This window comes from Lactuca sativa, chromosome 9 (assembly GCF_002870075.4).
Source record: "Lactuca sativa cultivar Salinas chromosome 9, Lsat_Salinas_v11, whole genome shotgun sequence".
Classification (NCBI taxonomy): domain Eukaryota; kingdom Viridiplantae; phylum Streptophyta; class Magnoliopsida; order Asterales; family Asteraceae; genus Lactuca; species Lactuca sativa.
This window is the reverse complement of record NC_056631.2, coordinates 152,432,204-152,451,749: the sequence shown is the minus strand read 5'-3', so window position 1 is coordinate 152,451,749 and position 19,546 is coordinate 152,432,204.

The following is a 19,546-nucleotide window of genomic DNA, read 5'->3' as shown; positions in this document are numbered from 1 at the left end:
AAAAACAGGGGTGATCATCCAACTTGCAGATCGTTCTATAGTACACCCAAAAGGTGTATTAGAGGATGTTTTGGTGCAAGTTAATGAGCTTGTCTTTCCTGTAGATTTTTATGTGCTTGATATGGGAGATGATGACCATCCATCCTCGAGTTCCATACTTTTAGGTAGAATATTCTTGAAAACAGCAAGAACAAAAATTGATGTCTACAACTTCAATATCGATGAAGTAATGAGGTACCCAAGTGATGTTCATTGCATAAATTTTGTTGATATAATCCAACCTTTGACTGAAAAGTGTTTCGAGTTGACTAACCATGATTTGTTGGAGTTAATTTTGAGCAGGAATTTTGATAACAATTCAGTCAAAGAGATTGCAGAAAATTTCAAGTTAGACGAAGAGTTGCTGGAAATTGTGGAGAGCATGGAAGAAAAGAAGAAAATGAGGTATGATAATAGCAATGTGAAATTGCCCATTTCTAACACAAAACTTCTTCCTTCCGTTGTGCAGGCACCTAAGCTAGAATTGAAGACTCTTCCAGATCATTTGAAGTATGCGTACCTTGGGGAAGAGAAGACTTTGCCTGTCATTATCTCCAACAAGCTGTCCATTGCAGAAGAAGATGAGTTGGTGACTTTGCTGAAAAAGTATAAGAAAGCTATTGGGTGGACAATTGCTGACATAAAAGGGTTGAGCCCTTCCTTGTGCATGCATAAGATCCTCATGGAGGAGGACTTCAAACCAACTCGAGAGGCACATAGAAGACTGAATCCACCCATGATGGAGGTGGTAAAGAAAGAAATCATGAAGCTTTTGGATGCAGGTATGATTTACCCTATCTCAGATAGTAAATGGGTGAGCCCCGTTCAGGTAGTCCCGAAAAAAGCCCGGGTCACAGTTGTCAAGAATTCTGAGGGAGATTTGGTGCCAACCCGTGTGAAAAATGGGTGGAGGGTTTGTACTGACTATAGAAAGTTGAATGCCTCAACGAGAAAAGACCATTTTCCCTTGCCATTTATTGACAAAATGTTAGAGAGATTGGCAGGTAAATCTCATTACTGTTGCTTGGATGGTTTCTCGGGTTTTCATCAAATTCCGGTAGCCCCAGAAGACCAAGACAAAACCACCTTCACTTGTCCCTTTGGCACATTTGCCTATAGGCGTATGCCTTTTGGTCTATGCAATGCACCTGCAACATTTCAGAGATGCAAGGTGAGCATTTTTTCTGAATATGTTGAAAATATCATTGAAGTTTTCATGGATGACTTCACAGTTTATGGAAACTCCTTTGATGAATGTTTGAGCAATCTAACAAAAATTTTGCAAAGGTGCATTGACACAGATCTTGTGCTTAACTATGAAAAATGTCATTTTATGGTGGACAAAGGATTGATTCTAGGACATATTGTGTCCCGAAAAGGCCTGGAAGTTGAAAAAGCCAAGATAGATGTTATCAAAAGTCTTCCTTACCCGACAAATGTTCGGGAAGTTCGTTCTTTTCTTGGCCATGCAGGTTTCTATCAGCGGTTCGTTAAAGATTTTTCAAAGATTACAGTGTCGATGTGTCAACTACTCCAAAAAGATGTTGAATTTGAGTTCACTCAGCCATGCAAGGATGCCTTCGATCATTTGAGGGATTTACTCACCTCCGCTCCAATCATCCAACCACCTAATTGGGATCTCCCGTTTGAGATCATGTGCGACACGAGCAACACGACTGTAGGGGCAGTATTGGGTCAAAAGGTGGATCGAGCACACCATGTCATTTACTATGCATCAAATACCCTTGATAGTGCACAATGGAACTACACCACAACAGAAAAAGAGTTGCTCGCTATTGTTTTTGCGCTAGAGAAGTTCCGGCAATACCTACTTGGAACTAAAGTGGTCATATATTCAGACCATGCAGCCATAAAGCACTTACTTACTAAGAAAGATTCGAAGTCGAGGTTAATATGGTGGATGCTGCTTTTGCAAGAGTTTGTTATTGAGATCAAAGATAAGAGCGGAAAGAGAACCTGGTCGCCGATCATTTGAGCCGAATAGTTCAACCCGAAGATGCGACTCCCATACATGACACATTCCCAGACGAGCAATTTTTTGCTATCCAAACACCACGTTGGTATGCGGATATATGCAACTTCATGGTCACGGGAAAGTTCCCACCCGACCTCACGAGGTCACAGAGAGATAAGATCAAGAAAGATGCGAGAAGGTACATTTGGGATGAACTGTACCTTTGGAAACATTGTGCAGATTAGGTAATAAGAAGATGTGTTGAAGAACATGAGGTACAATCTATTCTCAACTTTTGTCCTAGTTATGCTTGTGGAGTGCATTTTGGTCCTCAAAGAACTGCCAGGAGAATTTTAGACTGTGGATTTTATTGGCCCCGACTTTTTCATGACTCTTACACTTTTTGTAAAAGTTGTGAGAGATGTCAAATGACTGGTTCTTTGAGTTCCCGAAACCAAATGCCCTTAACTCCCATCTTGGTTTGTGAAATATTTGATATATGGGGTATTGATTTTATGGGTCATTTTCCTCATCCTTTGGGAATTTATACATCCTTTTGGCTGTTGACTATGTTTCCAAATGGGTATAAGCAAAGGCAACAAGAACTGATGATGCTAAAGTTGTTGTAGATTGTGTCAAGGCTAACATTTTATGTAGGTTTGGAACTCCAAAAGCCTTGATCGGTGACAGAGGCACAGACTTCTGCAACAAAACTCTTGGATCAGTTCTCAAGAAGTATGAAGTCCAACATCGGGTGTCCATAACTTATCACCCACAAACAAATGGACAAGATGAAGTGTCAAACAGAGAAATCAAGTCCATACTTGAGAAAACAATGAACACAAACCGCAAAGATTGGAGATTGAGATTAGAAGATGCTCTTTGGGCATACCGAACTGCATATAAAACTCCAATTGGGATGTCACCTTATAGACTTGTGTTTGGTAAAGCTTGTCACCTCCCTGTTGAACTGGAACACAAAGCTTTCTGGGCTGTCAAAAAGCTAAACATGAAGATTGATTAAGCGGGTGTTCATCGGAAGTTAGAGATCCAAGAGTTGGAGGAGATAAGAAATGAAGCATTCGAGATTTCACACATCTACAACGACAAGACCAAAGCATTCCATGATAAGTACCTTTCCCGTAAGACCTTTGAGATTGGTCAAAAGGTATTACTCTATGACTCTCGACTTAAATGGTTTTCCGGTAAGTTACGGTCCCGGTGGGTGGGACCGTTCATTGTGACTAATGTATTTGATCATGGTGCAGTTGAGATTAAGAGTAACAAAACTGGAAAAGTGTTCAAAGTTAATGGCCATAGATTAAAGGTTTTTTATGAAGGTTTCCAAGAGAAAGACATGGAGGTTGATAGCTTGGAACGCCCGGACTACATTGAGTGAATCTAGCCAAAGACTTGAAACAAGGGCGGCTAACCGAGAGGAAACTCGGGAGTATTTCTTTCTATTTTCTTTATTTTGATTTATTTCATCCGTGTTGCAATGTTTTTACGTCTTTTCGAGGGTTCCACACAAATAACTTTCCTATCTAATGCTCAAAGAAAATTTGGTTTTGAAAAAAAAAGTGATTCGAAGTTAACAGAAAGAAAACGCACGGGGTAAGCCAAAAACACACGGGATCATGCTAAAACGCATGGTCATAATTTTTTGTCCGTGCGGCCATTTTGAGGTTTTTTAATAAAAAAAGATTTTGGCAAGGGCTAGCTTGAAATCACATGGGTAAAGGGCCAAAATGTACGACCAAGGTTTTAGACCGTGCGTGTCATCGAGGATGGTAGCAAACACATTAGATGCGCACGGCCTCAACCCAAATAGCACGGGCTTGAAAGAAAAAACGCACGGACCTAGAGCTAGACCATGCGTCCATATCGCAAGCGGTTCTTCAAAGAAAAAAACTCACGGCCTAAAAAAAACGCATGCCCGTGCAATTTTGTAGATAGCTTCCGAGAAACACAAGATACGCACGAACAAATCTCAAAACTCATGGCCATGCCTATGGATTGATTTTGCACTTTTCCAAATCGCACAGCCAACAAATCGAATACCTAAACCACCGATCGACATCTTGCACCTCACGTTTATTTCTCTATCGTTCTCAAACTCTCATGATCGTGCGTTGCTTCCCCTCTCACCATTCTCGGCCAATACCACAAACCCTAGTCTAGGGTTTGAATTTTTTTCCAATTAATCCGAGATTAAGCCACCAAGGTATGTTACTATCGCTTCCTAACTTCACTTCATTCATCATCTAGGTCGAATTCATCATTTAATGGGTAAAAATTTAATGTTTCTTCATAAACCCTAGTTCTTGATTTGTATAGTTTGAATTAATTCTTATATTGGGTTTCAAAAATTCTTCTTTAGGGTTCAGGACCAAGCTTGGGGAGGTGCTTTTGGAAGGAGGATTAGAAGTTTTCATCTCCAATTGGACATTCCACCATTGAAGAGTTCAAGCCTTCTTGAGGTTGAAGATGAAGTGAATAATACAAGCCAACACCTCAAATCCAAGCATTTAAACGGTACATTCCTTCCATATCTCAAGTTTTACGCATTGAATTTAAAATTGTTTGGTTGGAATAGTTGTGAATCCGTTCTTGTGCTTCATATAATTGTTCATTCGTGCTTGTTTAGTTGTGTTATCATTTTTGGACACCACCCGTTTTTCATAAATCCGGTTTGTCATCATGCCAAAATGAAAAAAAAACCCACAACCAAAAGAACAATAGGAATCCAAATATGGTGTCACCACCATTATTCATAACTCTCTTGAGCACCGTGAGCGATTCCTTCACCTCAAGGACCGCGAATATTCTCAACAACGGTTTGTAGAGATTCCCACTCTCCAAGAACTAGGAGTTTATGATGGCGTCCATAGATTGTTTAGCAACATCGGTTGGGAGAGACTTCTCACTTTGGCATCAATGGAATCGTATAAAAACACAACCATTGAATTCTTACAATCTTTGGAATTCAATGACAATGCCAAATGTCTCTCATTCCGTCTCATGCGTTTGCAATTTAAACCGAGTCTAGACGATCTTAGTAGGTTTGTTGGGATTTCTAAATTCATTACATATGGTCCTAAATTAGGCTACATGCGAGAGAAAAATAATCTTTTTAACGCCCAGGTCAAAGCCTTTTGGAAGGAAATCACATGACTTGATGTGTATGAGGCTCGATCCGCCAAAGCATCTCATATCATCCATCCAGTCTTAAGGTGGCTCTCCAAATTATTGCTAACCATGTCTTTCCCCAAGAAGACGTTAGCACAGCCGGTAAGATGGAGTTAGAAATTCTTTGGTGCATGGTCAACGGCTTGAAGAGACCTCATTTTGGCGCCTTCCTTGCTTCCAAATTTCTTAAGGTCTCTACCAGCGATTCTGGCCCTATTCATTGTGGCAGGATTATCTCCTATCTTGCCACCTGCCTTGCTTGTGCCGAGCTTTTTGAGAGCAAGCGCCCGGACCTCGAGAAAATCACACAAGGCACTAATACCATCACATCCAATGTCCTTATAGCCTCATCTTTCTTCCGTAAAGAAGGTGATGGTAGTATCACATGGCTGGTGCAAGGTGAGCCATACCTCCGAGTTCCCGCTGGGGATTTCAGCTCTCTCCAACTCCAGCAGGACATCACTCAGACTCAGTGATATCTACCAAAGAACACTTCTACAAATTCCATCCCATGTGCCCCCGCGCCCATCCCGAGAGCTCCTTAGCGGCCAATCGTCGACCATGAAGACGACATCCCTATTCCTCCCGCTCACTCCATTGCACCTATTGCAAGGGGGTCCACTTCTGCTGACCCAGTTGAGACTGCACGTTATTTCTACACCCGACGGGCGGCTCGGTACCATGACATATACATGAGGCATTTTGATCACCTTGATCAAGCTGTTGCTGGCATTCGTGTTGACGTTCAACAATTGACACAAACGGTACAACAAGCCATGCAGTTCATGCAACGTTGGGCCCCTCGCAGCTAGTAGATTGCCCTACCCTCTCCGAGCATCGAGGACGATGCTAAGTCTTAAGCTTGGGGAGGGGTCTTTGTACATTAGGTTCTAGTTAGTTTCCACATGCATTTCATCCAAAAAAAATAAAAAAAATAAAAAAATAAAAATAAAATAAAATAAAATAAAAATAAAAAAAATAAAAAAATCAATCTAAAGGAACCTAATCACCTTAAATAAGTTGACGTGGTAAATTAGTCATGGCTTGAGATTAGAACTTGTTCGTTTTTCATTAAAAATCTTGAAGCAACCTAATCTCACACGAACACATCTACCGAAGATACTCGTGCAAAACAAAAAATGAGAAGGTTATCAACACCGAAGCATAAAGATAGGTATAGGTTAGCCCTTGGAACACACGACCGGTCTTATGAGTAGTAAGTGCTCACTCATGTCTAAACTTCAAATTCAAAAGAGCCATAAAATGAATATAAAATTTCAGTGAATCGTATTCTCCAGCGTTCTAAAAAGTCTTTTCTACCTACTCCCTTCTAAATACCCTGCTTGGGGACATTGTTTCCAACTATACTTACGGGTCTTTGCGCATTTACATCAGTCCCCCTAAAAGAGTCAAGATAAAAATATAAGGAAATAAAACTGGAAAACAAGATAAAAAAAATTATTAAGTTAATTTGTGACCTTTGGGACTCGAATAAGTAAACCCCGAGGGGTGTTCTACACCTAATTTCCTAAAGCAAAATTGTTTGGGACTGATTGGGTTGAAAGTTCGCTACACGGGTTCCATAGAAAGTCATGAACTTAATAATAAAAAATAAAGCTAATCTATGGCCTTTGAGGTTCGGGCAAGTAAACCAGAGGGATCTCTTTAAATCTAGCACACTAAGGTCATCTGATTTGGATATGTTGGTTGGAAGCCCGTTACATGGATTTCAAAGAAAGTCATGAACTTTATTTGTAGAAAAATATAATTAGATAGTTTGTATATATTTATGTTTATAGTTTAATTGAATAATGTGTTTGGGAAAAATGTTTGGCTGTAAACATTGGGACTGACTATAAACTACTTTGACTGGTGTAAATGGTTTGAAGCATGTAACCAATCTGGGTAACTATTATGGAATTTTTAGATAATATTTTTTAGAAAAAGATTGTTGTTAGTCAACAAATAGCTGGAGTTGGTCATTGTCATGATTTGTAAAATGAAAATGATTGAGCATATTTTGCATCACATGTTTTCACAGGAGTAAGACCATAATTTGTTCCATGTGCTAACCCAATACCTATAAAAGTGAACAAGTGTTGTAACTTTTGATTTTGTTGATTTGCGTTAGGGAATGGCCAAAAACCTTGTTTTACATGTTATATATCTTTGTGGGGTTAATGTCAAGTTATCTCAAGGCCCGACAACTACACCTTCGACTGTATGACATAATGAGCTTAATTGGATTGAATATGTTCGTTTGTTTTGTTCATTGCATTAATGTTTGAAAAAAAAAACTTTTTGTACATATGTTATTTTCATTAGTTCTTCTTTTATTGCATGCATGCACTCTTAATTCCATTTTGTCCTTTTCGTTCATTCATTCTCTTCATCTTAGTTTCTTTTTAGTCGCCTATCGTCTTCTCTAGGTTGATTCACAATTTTGTTCTTTCTTGAGGACAAGAAAGGTCTATGCTTGGGGAGGTTTGATAGGTGAATTTTATGCACCTATTTTGCATGTTTATTTCTGTCCTTTTATAGCATTCTACTTCATAATTCATGCATTTAGTTGATTATTAGGGCAATTTTATATTTCATCAAGAGTGTCTGGTACTTCACCATTTTTGATTTATTTTTCAGGCATTATGGAGCATGGATACGTGGAGCTTGGATGCTTGGAGTTTTGGAGAATGAGGAAAAGATGAACAGGTCATTCCATGGCAGAAAACATGAAGATGGAACCCGAGTCATTGTGCATTATTATCATAGAAAAAGGACTATGTTTGAAACAAGATTATTGTCAAACCCACATGGGTCGTGTTTGTCCTTTGTCATCTTATATTTGAGCAACATGACTCGTGGTGAAGCTAGATTGAAGATGGAGCCAATAGTGAAGACTTTTTAAAATTTTAGCAAAACGCATGGGCCATGCCAAAAACACATGGTCAAGACAAATGGAAATGCCAAAAAAACATGGGCGAAAGGCATGCTCATGCCACAAATGCATGGCCTTACGGCAAGTCACGTGAACTTTAATTAAAAGAGCAGAAGAACGTCATTTGAAGGGAGAACAGTTTTGGGAGTAGTTTGGGCGATTCTGGGAGAATTCTTGGAGTTTTTGAGAAGACCTAATCATTGCAAACACTTTGGATTTCATTTTTGTAAGGATTAAACATTCCAATTCCATCTTTATTCTTGTTTGATTTGTTCTTAGCCATGTGTGGCTAAGAAACCCAAGTTTCTAGTTCTTGTTCAAAGCATGTTGATTGCTTGACTTGAAGCATATGATTTGATGTTTGATTTGAGATTCTATTCTAGTGATTATGTTTTTGTTTAAACTAGAATCCTTGAATTTGATTTGTGTTTGATTGGCCACTTTCATGAATTGAATTTTTGTGCAGTTAATTAACTTTTCGGGCACCTAATTGTTCTATTGAGTTAATAATTGGTAACAAGCAATAAGTTTTCTTATTGTAAAACATATATCACATGTTTTCACACTTCCGAGCGTATGAGAAGAAATGAACATTGTTGGGAAGCTTGTACAAAACTTAATGCAGTTTTTCAATACAATCTAAAAGCGTGTTTAGGTTTAATTAGTAAATCTAGGTCTAATCAAAGAGCGTGTTTTGGTTAGATAATTTGGCAAACGAGAGTTATTAGAGCATGTTAATATCTTTCAGTGCCAACATCGAATAGCAATCTTGAATTACATCAAGTCATAATCAAGTTGAACAACAACATTGAGAACTAGAAATAGAACCATTCAATCAATTTGTTTACAAATCTATTTCATTTTGTGCATGTTTTTAAAGTAGATTGTTATTTTCATTATTTGACTTTTGCAAAAAAAACCCCCATTTGTGAGCAAAGTACCTTGTGCAAAAAGGTATAGACTTTTGTCACGTGTCTCTGTGGTTTGACCCTCCTTGCCTTGTACTACTTTTTAGTGCATTAAAGAAGTGTATTTAGAGTCTATTGTACCCCTTGATTTGTTGGGTTTGACGCGCCTAACAACCTTTAAAATGTATTGGGAATAAATATCTTACCTTTATGCTTGAAAGATGGAGATTCAACAAAGATTGAAGAAATGGCTTGAGAGTAGATATGCACGGCGAGTATGAGGGTAATGTTTAGGATGAGTGAAAACCCTTATTTACAGATTATAAACTACATGTGTAAATTTTCTACTCGCCGAGTAGAAGAGTCCTGCTCGCTGAGTATATCCGCGTATTCGCGATTTTCTTGGCTTATAAAGATGTACTCGCCGAGTACGCGTATAAACTCGACGAGTAAGTCTTGCAGATTGAAAAAAAACTTAAATTTTTTTGATTTTTAAACCACCACCCCACACTCTAAGCATTGCTTGCCCTCAAGCAATCATTTAAAACATGTTTTCAGAGGAAGAATGAAAATAAAACATTACCTAAGAAATTAAAAAGAAAATAAAGGGAAAAGAAATGCAAACTCTAAACTCGGGTTGCCTCCCGGAAGCGCTTCTTTTTAAGGAGTCATTAGCTGGACTCCTTCCATACTACGTTTCTGCCATTCCCTATAGCAACATCCCTTCTTCTATGTCTTCATTCCATGGGACTCCTTCTTCATATCTTTTTACTCTATGTCCATTGACCTTGAAAAGGGTACCGTCTTTTGATAATAACTCTATAGCACCATGTGGAAACACCTTCATCACTAGAAAAGGACCATCCCATCTTGACTTGAGTTTGCCCGGAAAAAGTTTTAGTCTTGAAATAAAAAGTAACACCTTTTTCCCTTCATGAAACTCTTTATTACCCTTGATCCTCTTGTCATGTCAACTTTTGGTTTTCTCTTTATAGATTAAAGAACTAGTGTAAGCATCATTTCTAAGTTCCTCAAGAGCATTCATTTGCATCAACCGGTTGTTCTTGAGCTCCGCTATGTCGGAGTTGCACATTTTTAAAGTCCACAAAGCTTTATGCTCGATTTCCACCGGTAAATGACATTGCTTTCCATAAACTAACCTATATGGTGTAGTACCAATAGGTGTTTTGAAAGCTGTTCGGAAGGCCCAAAGTGCATCATCTAGCTTGTCCGACCACTCTTTCCGATTGCTCCCCACCAATCTTTCCAAGATTCTCTTCAAGGCTCTATTGGTCACTTCGGTTTCCCCACTCGTTTGTGGGTGGTAAGATGTAGAGAATTTATGAGTTACCCCATATCTCCTTAACACCTTTTCTAGTTGATCATTGGCAAAATGAGTGCCTCGGTCACTTATAAGAGCTTTTGGAACTCCAAATCTTGAAAATAGCTTCTTCAAAAATCGCACCACCACCCGATCATCATTAGTTGGTAATGCTTGTGTCTCTGCCCATTTGGATACATAATCCACCGCCACCAATATATATTTGTTGCCTTTTGACATGGGAAATGTTCCCATGAAATCGATCCCCCATACATCAAATACTTCGCACACTTGAATACTTTGTTGTGGCATTTCATTTCGGGATGAAATGTTTCCCGCTCTTTGACATGCATCACATTCTTTGACAAATTGGGCTGCATCTTTAAAAATGGTGGGCCAATAAAATCCAATGTCAAAGATCTTCTTAGTAGTGTAGTGTGCTCCATGATGTCCACCGGTGGGCCCGCTATGACAATGCTCCAAGACTTGTCGACTTTCATTTCCGAACACACATCTTCGTATGATTCCATCCGCGCAACTTCGGAAAAGGTAAGGCTCATCCCCAAAGTAATATTTTATTTCTGAAAAGAATTTCTTCTTTTGTTGGCGGGTAAGATCTTTTGGGATGTACTTGCTAGCTAAGTAATTAGCTATGTCCGCGAACCATGGCTCTTCTCCCGGGATCACCATAATGTATTCGTGCGGGAAGTCGTCTCCAACTCTATCTTCTTGCAATTGCGGGTTTTCATGCCTTGATAAGTGGTCGGCTGCTACATTCTCTATTCCCTTCTTATCGCGTATCTCAATGTCAAACTCTTGAAGTAGTAGAACCCATCGTATCAATCTTGGCTTAGCATCCTGCTTGGCAAACAAATACTTGATAGCAGAGTGGTCAGTAAAAACAGTTGTTTTAGATAAAACTAAATAAGGGGGGAATTTATCAAAGGCATACACCACAGCTAACAATTCTTTTTCGGTGGTAGTGTAATTCTCTTGGGCCGGATTTAGAGTTTTACTTGCATAATAAATGGGTCGAAAATGCTTATCAACCCTTTAACCAAGGACAACTCCTAAAGCAAAGTCACTAGCATCACACATTATATCAAACGGTAACTCCCAATTCGGGGCAATAATGATCAGGGCTTAGTCAATTTTTCTTTCAAGAATTCAAACGCCTCTAAACACTCTTTAGTAAAATTGAATGGTGCATCTTTTAAAAGCAATTGTGTTAGAGGTCTAGTTATTTTAGAAAAATCTTTTATAAAACGCTGGTAAAAACCCACGTGTCCAAGAAAACTTCTAATGCCCTTCACATTAGTAGGTGGAGGTAATTTGGCAATGGTGTCAGTCTTTGTCCGATCCACTTCAATTCCCGATTTGGAAACCATGTGACCTAGAACTATACCCTCCGTGACCATAAAGTGACATTTCTCCCAATTAAGAACTAAGTCAGTCTTTTCACACCTAGCAAGCATCAAATAAAGGTTAGTGAGGCAATCATGGAAGGAAGATCCAAAAATAGAAAAACCATCCATAAAGACTTCCATGAATTTTTCCACAATGTCGTGGAATATGGCTGTCATGCACCGTTGCAATGTCTCGGGTGCATTGCATAACCCAAAGGGCATGCGTCGATAAGCAAAAGTCCCACTTGGGCAAGTAAAAGTGGTCTTTTCTTGGTCCATGGGATCTATGGGTATTTGGAAATAACCCGAAAAGCCGTCCAAGAAACAATAGAAACTATGGCCTGATAATCGTTCTAGCATTTGATCAACAAAAGGTAAGGTAAAATGGTCTTTACGAGTGGCATCGTTTAACTTTCGATAATCGATGCGCACTCTCCAACCAGTTAACGTTCGTGTCGGAATAAGCTCATTCTTCTCGTTGGTTATGACCATCATTCCTCCTTTCTTGAGAACCACTTGGATCGGACTCACCCACGGACTGTCGGAAATAGAGTAAATGATCCCCGCATCTACGAGCTTGACTACTTCCTTCTTGACTACTTCTTGCATGTTTGGGTTTAATCTTCTTTGGTGATGTCAACCGACTTTGCTCCTTCTTCTAGGTTTATCTTGTGTGAACAATAAGAGGGAATTATTCCCTCGGTAATGCTCCATGCTATAGCCTGTTTCCGCTTCTTCAATACTTGAACTAGTTCTTCTTTTTCAGATTTGGAGAGGTCAGAGGCTATTATAACTGGCTTTTGATGGCCATCTTCAAGGAAAGCATAGTCCAAGTGCTCTGGTAACATTTTGAGCTCGGTTTTTGGGTTCTGCTTGTTGTACTCGCCGAGTGCAGGAGAAGGACTAGGCGAGTCAGTTTCTGAATTTACGAATTCCATCTTTTCTTCACATGGGCTCGGCGAGTAGATCGGCCCTACTCGCCGAGTATCTCTGTCAGATTGCTTTTTTATTTCTTCATACTCAGCTTCTTCCAGCAGCCTCTCGATCTCCAGTAAGTCTTTTTCAGCATCAAATTCTTCATCAAAGATAGTGGACTTGTTGGAATCTTCATTATCACACTCCTCCATCAATTCATCAAACATGTCAATCGAGAATGCCATGTCATCACTATTCCTTGCATGCTTCATAGCTTGATCAACCGCAAAAGTTACTGAATCTTCTCCTACCCGTAAAGTAAGCTTTGAGTCTCTCATGTCCACTATAGCACTTTCCGTGTTGAGGAAAGGTCTTCCAAGGATGATCGGGACTTGAGGATCCGCTTCCATGTCTAGAATTATAAAATCTGCGGGAAATAGAAACTTGTCCACCTTGACCAATAAGTCTTCACATATTCCTCTTGGAAATGTGACTGTCTTGTTTGCTAAGCGAATTGCAATGTGGATTGGCCTTGGTTTCGGGAGATCCAATTTCTTGAAGAACGAATAGGGAATGAGGTTCACACTTGCTCCCGAATCATCCAAAGCATGGATGGTGGCCAAGTTGCCAAATTTGCAAGGCAAAGTCAAGCTTCCGGGGTCACCTTTCTTGTGTGGTAATTTGTTTAACATGGCAGCTGAGCAGTTTTCATTAAGAACTACTTCTTTCACCTCCTCCATCTGCCTTCTATTGGTTAGAAGCTCTTTGAGGAACTTTGCATATTTTGGCATTTGAGCGACGGCTTCAATGAAGGGTATGTTGATTTAAAGGGCTTTAATGTGGTCGAGAAACTTCTGGTACTCCTCTTCCTGCTTTTCTTTCTTAGCTCGGCTAGATATGGCATTGGAGGCTGAAAGGGCTTTTCAGGAACTTGTTCTTTCAAATCTAGCAGTGGACTTGTCGAGTCCATATTATGGACTCGGCGAGTAGAGTGTGTGTCATGCAGAATTTTATTTTGATTTTGTTTTTTTGCATCCTCCTTTTGCAAGTCTTTGGGTGCTGCATTTTGAATGGGGGTCAGAGGAGTAATTATCTTCCCACTTCTTGTTGTGACTATGTTTATGTGAGCGCCTCGTGGGTTGTTTTCGGTTTTACTAGGAAGTTCGTCGGGTGATCTTTGATTGATTTGTTGAGCAAGTTGCCCAAGTTGTGTTTCAATGTTGTGGAGAGAGGCTTGCTGGTTTCTAAGCATGGTTCTTGTTTCTTGGATTGCAACATCATGATCATTATGTCTCTTTTCTGAAGCAGCTACAAACTTGGTAAGCATCTCTTTCAAACTTGGTTTCCTTTCTTGTGCCGGCTCCTCCTTTTAGTAAAAACTGTTGGATTAATGTCTAAGTCCATAACTATAATTGGTAAGACTTGACCCGACCCGGCATGGTCCATTTGGGTTGCATACCATCATGCACTTGGATAGACTATAATGAGAGAAATAAGACACTTATGGTTATTAATATATTATAAGTTCTAGTATATTAATAATAAGAATAATAAGATTATTTAATTAGTATTGATCAAGAATTAATCTAGGATTAATTAAGTGATCAAAAGAAGACTAATTAAATATATGGGTTGATTGTGTAAATCATCCATACTTGTATAGTGGGCTAATGCTCCATGGATAATCAAGTTGGGCTAAAACCCATAGGATGGTCCATGGATGCTCCATGGTGTATTTGTACCCATGGATCATGGAAATGAAAGGCCATGTCAATTAGGCTTTACATGGTGTAACCCTAACTATATAAGCATCTTATTCTTGACCAAATCGGCCACTAGAGTGTGAAGTGAAAGGGCTAGCCGATTTCATGAGTTGAAGAATTCTCTCAAGCTATTCTAAGTGTTTTGGTGATTGTGATTCCATTTGAGGTGTCACACTTGGGGCACTAGGCACTCAAGCTTCAAGAAGACTTTCTACACCAAAGAGGTATGTATTCTATCTTGCTATAGTCATTGTTTTGTATGCTAGATTAGGATAATACCTTGGAAGTTCTTATTTGCATGTATAATAGTGAAAACATAGATCCAAGGTATTTAGGGTTGCATGTACACTTAGGAGTGTTAGAATGCTCAAAACCCAACAGTGGTATCAAAGCCTAGGCTTGTTTTCTTGTTATACCTGCAATAGAAGCTAAAAAAATCGAGTTTTGTTGCTGTCTGCCCAGCAGACTCGCCGAGTCCATGAATGGACTCGCCGAGTCCAAGGCAAAATGCATCCAACTCGCCGAGTTGGTTGATGCCACTCGCCGAGTAGGAGCCCCAGACAGCATATATTCGAGGTTTTTGGCTAGAAATGGACTAGGAACATTACCCTAAGTTGTTTTTGAACTTATAAACTTGTTTTTGATGTGGTAATGTTCATGCTAATCCATTTTCAAAGATAATTGTCAATAGATTCATGTTTTGTATTAGTTTAAGGTTTAGACTAATTACATGAAAAAGTTTGATTTGAATTATCTTGTTCTTATGAGTTGCTTAGATTAATAGAAATGTTGAGTGAAATAGTTGTTTTCAATCCATTTTAATCTAAGAGTTGAGTATAAAATGTGTTTGTGTAACTTGTCCTCAAGTTACATGAAGAGTCACATTAAAGACTCATAAAATTCATAGAAGTTGGCAATGGTTACAAAATGAAGAGTCTTGTGTCATTGAATAATTTTTTTTATGACTCCATAACTTGTCCTCAAGTTATGGAAGTTCAAGAGTCACTTCATTAAAAGAAAAATATGTAACCATAATTAAATCCATAAGTTATAAAATAAAGAAAAAGTTAGTTCTTTTATTAGTTTAAAGTCTTCCATAACTTGTCCTCAAGTTATGGAACTTGAAGAGTTTTTGGATTAAAACTACTTTAAACACATAAGTTATGGAATTAATTAGTTTTGAATAGTTTCAAAACTTGCCCTCAAGTTTTGGAATTTGAAAAGTTTTCACTTATGAATACTTTAATTCCAAGTTAGCCCTTAGAATTTTAAAAGTTAAAATTCAACACTTATACTTTATAATATTATAAGTTAATAATATATATATGTATAAGAGTAAAGTCAGTCTTACCGCTACTACGCCTCATTCACGAAGCCGGTCTATAAGGTGGGTATAAGGTTGTTGCCTATAAAATGGCAACTTAATGGGTGTCCACTCTCACCCACCGCTTGTTTGACTGGTGGAGGGTCGTTAGCCGAACGGGTTTGACAAGACTATAATTCTCCTTTCATTAAAAGTATTAATGATAATACTAAGTAACTAAACTCTTAATAATACCCAATCTTAGTTACTTAGGAAAAATGTGAATAAGGTGCTAACCTATGAAATTACACTTTACACTTTGTCTAAGTCGTTAGTGGAGCGTGTGTGGTTAACCGACACACTAACTTGGACTTAACAAGGTAGGTAAAGGGTGACTTAATATTTATCATAGTATCGATGGAGCGTGTGTGGTTAACCGGCACATCGATTGAGGGGTAATTTATTAAGGGTACCAAGTGATTTGCATGGTTACTTCACACCTTGTTTTGTGATCCTCGGCATCCCAGTCACAAAACCTGAAGGGCACACTCGAGATTGAAACATGCCTTTGAAAAAGTTCAATGAATCTCAAAGATCTAGGAGTTTCAAAACCAATTAAAACCTAATAATACGTTTCGTTTATCTTGGTGGAAATTGGTGAATCGTCATTCACCTACCTTCAAATATTTTATAGCTTGGATTACGGCATACCTCTTCTAAGTTATAAAATAGTTTGTTGGGTCCTAGCCTTAATATTTCATATTGGGTGTCATATGAAGGACTTTAAATCAACTATCTTGAATATCTCCCAAAAGATGTCTGGTTTAGACACCTATGATCTTCCCAAATCTCTTGAAACAAGGTTTCCTAATGAAGATGATGTCCCATGGATATCATACTTCTTTCTCCTCCTCCAATTATTGTCCCCAACCCACAAGTTCTTGGAAAAGTTTAAGGTCACTCAAGCCCTATTGGCAAGGCAAGGTCTAGGTGTGATCACATCTTGGAGATGTAGTCACATATTGACAAGCCGGGAGAGTTGGGTGTCAAAGTCTTGAGAAAGTTGGTGGTTCAATCACTTTCTAAGTCACATAGTGAGTTCCTTTGGGACACCTATGAAACAGACTATGACAAGACCCTTAATGATCTTATCTATTTGTTAAGATTAACTTCCTAAGACTTTATGGACATTGACAATGATGACATTGGATATCTAGTAAAGCTCTCTCATCCCGGTGGAAAGGGATCAGCCATAGTCAACTCGGTTGACCAAATGGTAAAGAGAAAAGCTAAGTCTGTGATAGTCTCATGTACCATTATCAAAGGGTTCATATGTTTATATTGCCAAAGGAAGGGGCATTGGTCACGAAGCTGCCAAATTTACCTAAGGATGTTAAAGTCAATAAGTTTGACTCTACTTTAGGTAAAGTCCACTATCTAACTCTGTTAAGTTTCTATTCTGAGATTCTTGATACTTGATGTGACTGGGTCACATGGTGATGTTTTAAGAATCAAAGAAAAAGTGAAGAAACTTAAAGAAAGAATATGCTGAATCTGATCGCATAGATGGATTTCTATCGCGTAGCTTAACAATCGGATTCTTGAGCTATTTCTTAGGAGTTATGAGATATTGCTTAGGAATTGATAACAACAAGTTTTCATATGGATTGTAAGGATAAGTTTTTCCGCAAAGTTTTAAAATAAAAGAAAAATTTTTGATTTTATTTATTTTAAAATATCCTTACAATGGCTTTTGAGGAAAAATTGTTACTTATATGATTCCATTAAGAGCAAGAGTGGAAATATGAAATTGATTCTTTCATTTGTGGTAATGTCAAAATTTACCAAATAAGGAAAGATTCTCATCACCCAAGTTTCAATTGGACCGGAACTTGGAATCATGCAAGTTGTATAGCATGATGAATGAGAACTTTCAAGTATTGGAAAATTAAGACTAATTACTCGGTCACATGGATGTGTGAGTCAAGTAATGGACTAAGGGATCAAGTACATAGTCTTGTGCACTGGTCAAGTCCACCACAAAAGATTGATGAGACTATTCGTCATAGTTTACTAAAGCTCAGTAAATATGATTATACTTACAAGCTTAAGTGTAACTCTAAGACATTGGAGAAGGTTCCAATGTATGGCAGAGCGAATAAGAAGAATCAAATTAGGCAGAAGGATAAAAGTTTCTCAAATCTGAAAAGATGGGAGAGTACTTTAGTATTAGTTTTGTGATCATCTTAATGATTAAGAAACCATAGCACAATTAGTTCTCTAAGGAAATCTTAGTGCATTCTTATGACTAAGAAGAGGAACTTGAATTGTTGAAATGGTTAAATCAAGAAGATGAGTCATACTTCGTTCCAATACAAGTCTTAGAGTCATACTCCAAGATTGTAACTTGAGTGACATGTCTTAAAGAAGGTTTAAAACACTTTTCAAATGTAAGAGTAAAAGTTTTGTACTCTTGTACATTTGAAATTGGTAAGTTTTGATGTTTTGGATAAAACAAAGATCAACTTAGGCCAAATGTGTGAAGTGTTTGTCTTGATTAGAATCCGCACTATCTCTTGGATGTTTGACAAGGGAGTCTTATAGATCAAGAGGATAGTGGGAGTCTTAAAGGTCTTGAATGTCTCAAGAACTAATCAAGAATAAAACCTGAAGTTCTTCACTAGCACACGACTTGAGGTTTATAACCTATCGTGTTGACATATTCTATGCCCATTCCAGTTAAAGTTGGCTTTGCATATGAGTTCTTAGAGTTCTCAATGTGTTGCACAACTACTTGGAAGCAATGGCAGGCCCTTGAGCTGCCAGGTGGCAAGAAGTTAAGATTGAGTTCAATCCATATGGTTTTGGATTTGTCATAATCTTTGTCTTGTGATTACGGTTTTGACAAATTCATATGGGTAGGAACTCATACACCATATAAATCTAAGTGTCATAAGGTTTCTCTCCGATTCATGAAAATGATGGTGAGGAAGAACTTTCACTAAGTAGATTTTAGCTAGATAGCATTTGTGATATTTGCATTCTCAAAGTCGTTAGTGGAGCACGTGTGGTTAACCGGCACACTAACATGGACTTGTGAGAAGTGGCAAAAAGGTCTAACCATTATGATTACGACATACCTCTTCATAATTGTTTAGATACACAAGTGTGCTATCTAAGGGAAAGTGTATGATTTTGATAAAGTTTTATCAAAACAATCTAGCATTAGAAATCTGAACTTTGGTAAGAAAGTCAATGAAGTATTGATTTCTAGAAGTCCAGCTGATTTCTGAGAACATGTCAAAGCTAGTGGGAGCATAAGTGTTATGCTAATAATCATCATGTTAGTGGGAGCATGATAATTATGATAAGTATTGCAAGCTAGCAATGTTAATTATAGAAAACAAAAGGTTTCAATTGGGAAAAGGTTGTTTTGCTATAATTAAGGGAGAGGAAATTATGCTTCATCTCAAATCTATAAGCTTAGATCGTGAGGTTTTAATCATTTAGTCAAGGATATATATATGAATTTCATGTTGGAATGGCTCAACATAAGGAAATTCTGTATATGGGTCCATTATTTGCGTTCTAAAATTCGATTATGATTACGGCATCCCTTTTCATAATCTGAATTATGAGAACTTGGCAAATTGAAATGGAAATATTATAGCAAAAGACTGGTTTAGTCTTTATGTTAGACATCATGAATCGTGTCCCATATGCTTCGGATATAGGATCGATTACATGTGCTATATTCATCCTTTCTAAATTTTTCCAAATGCCTAGGGCATT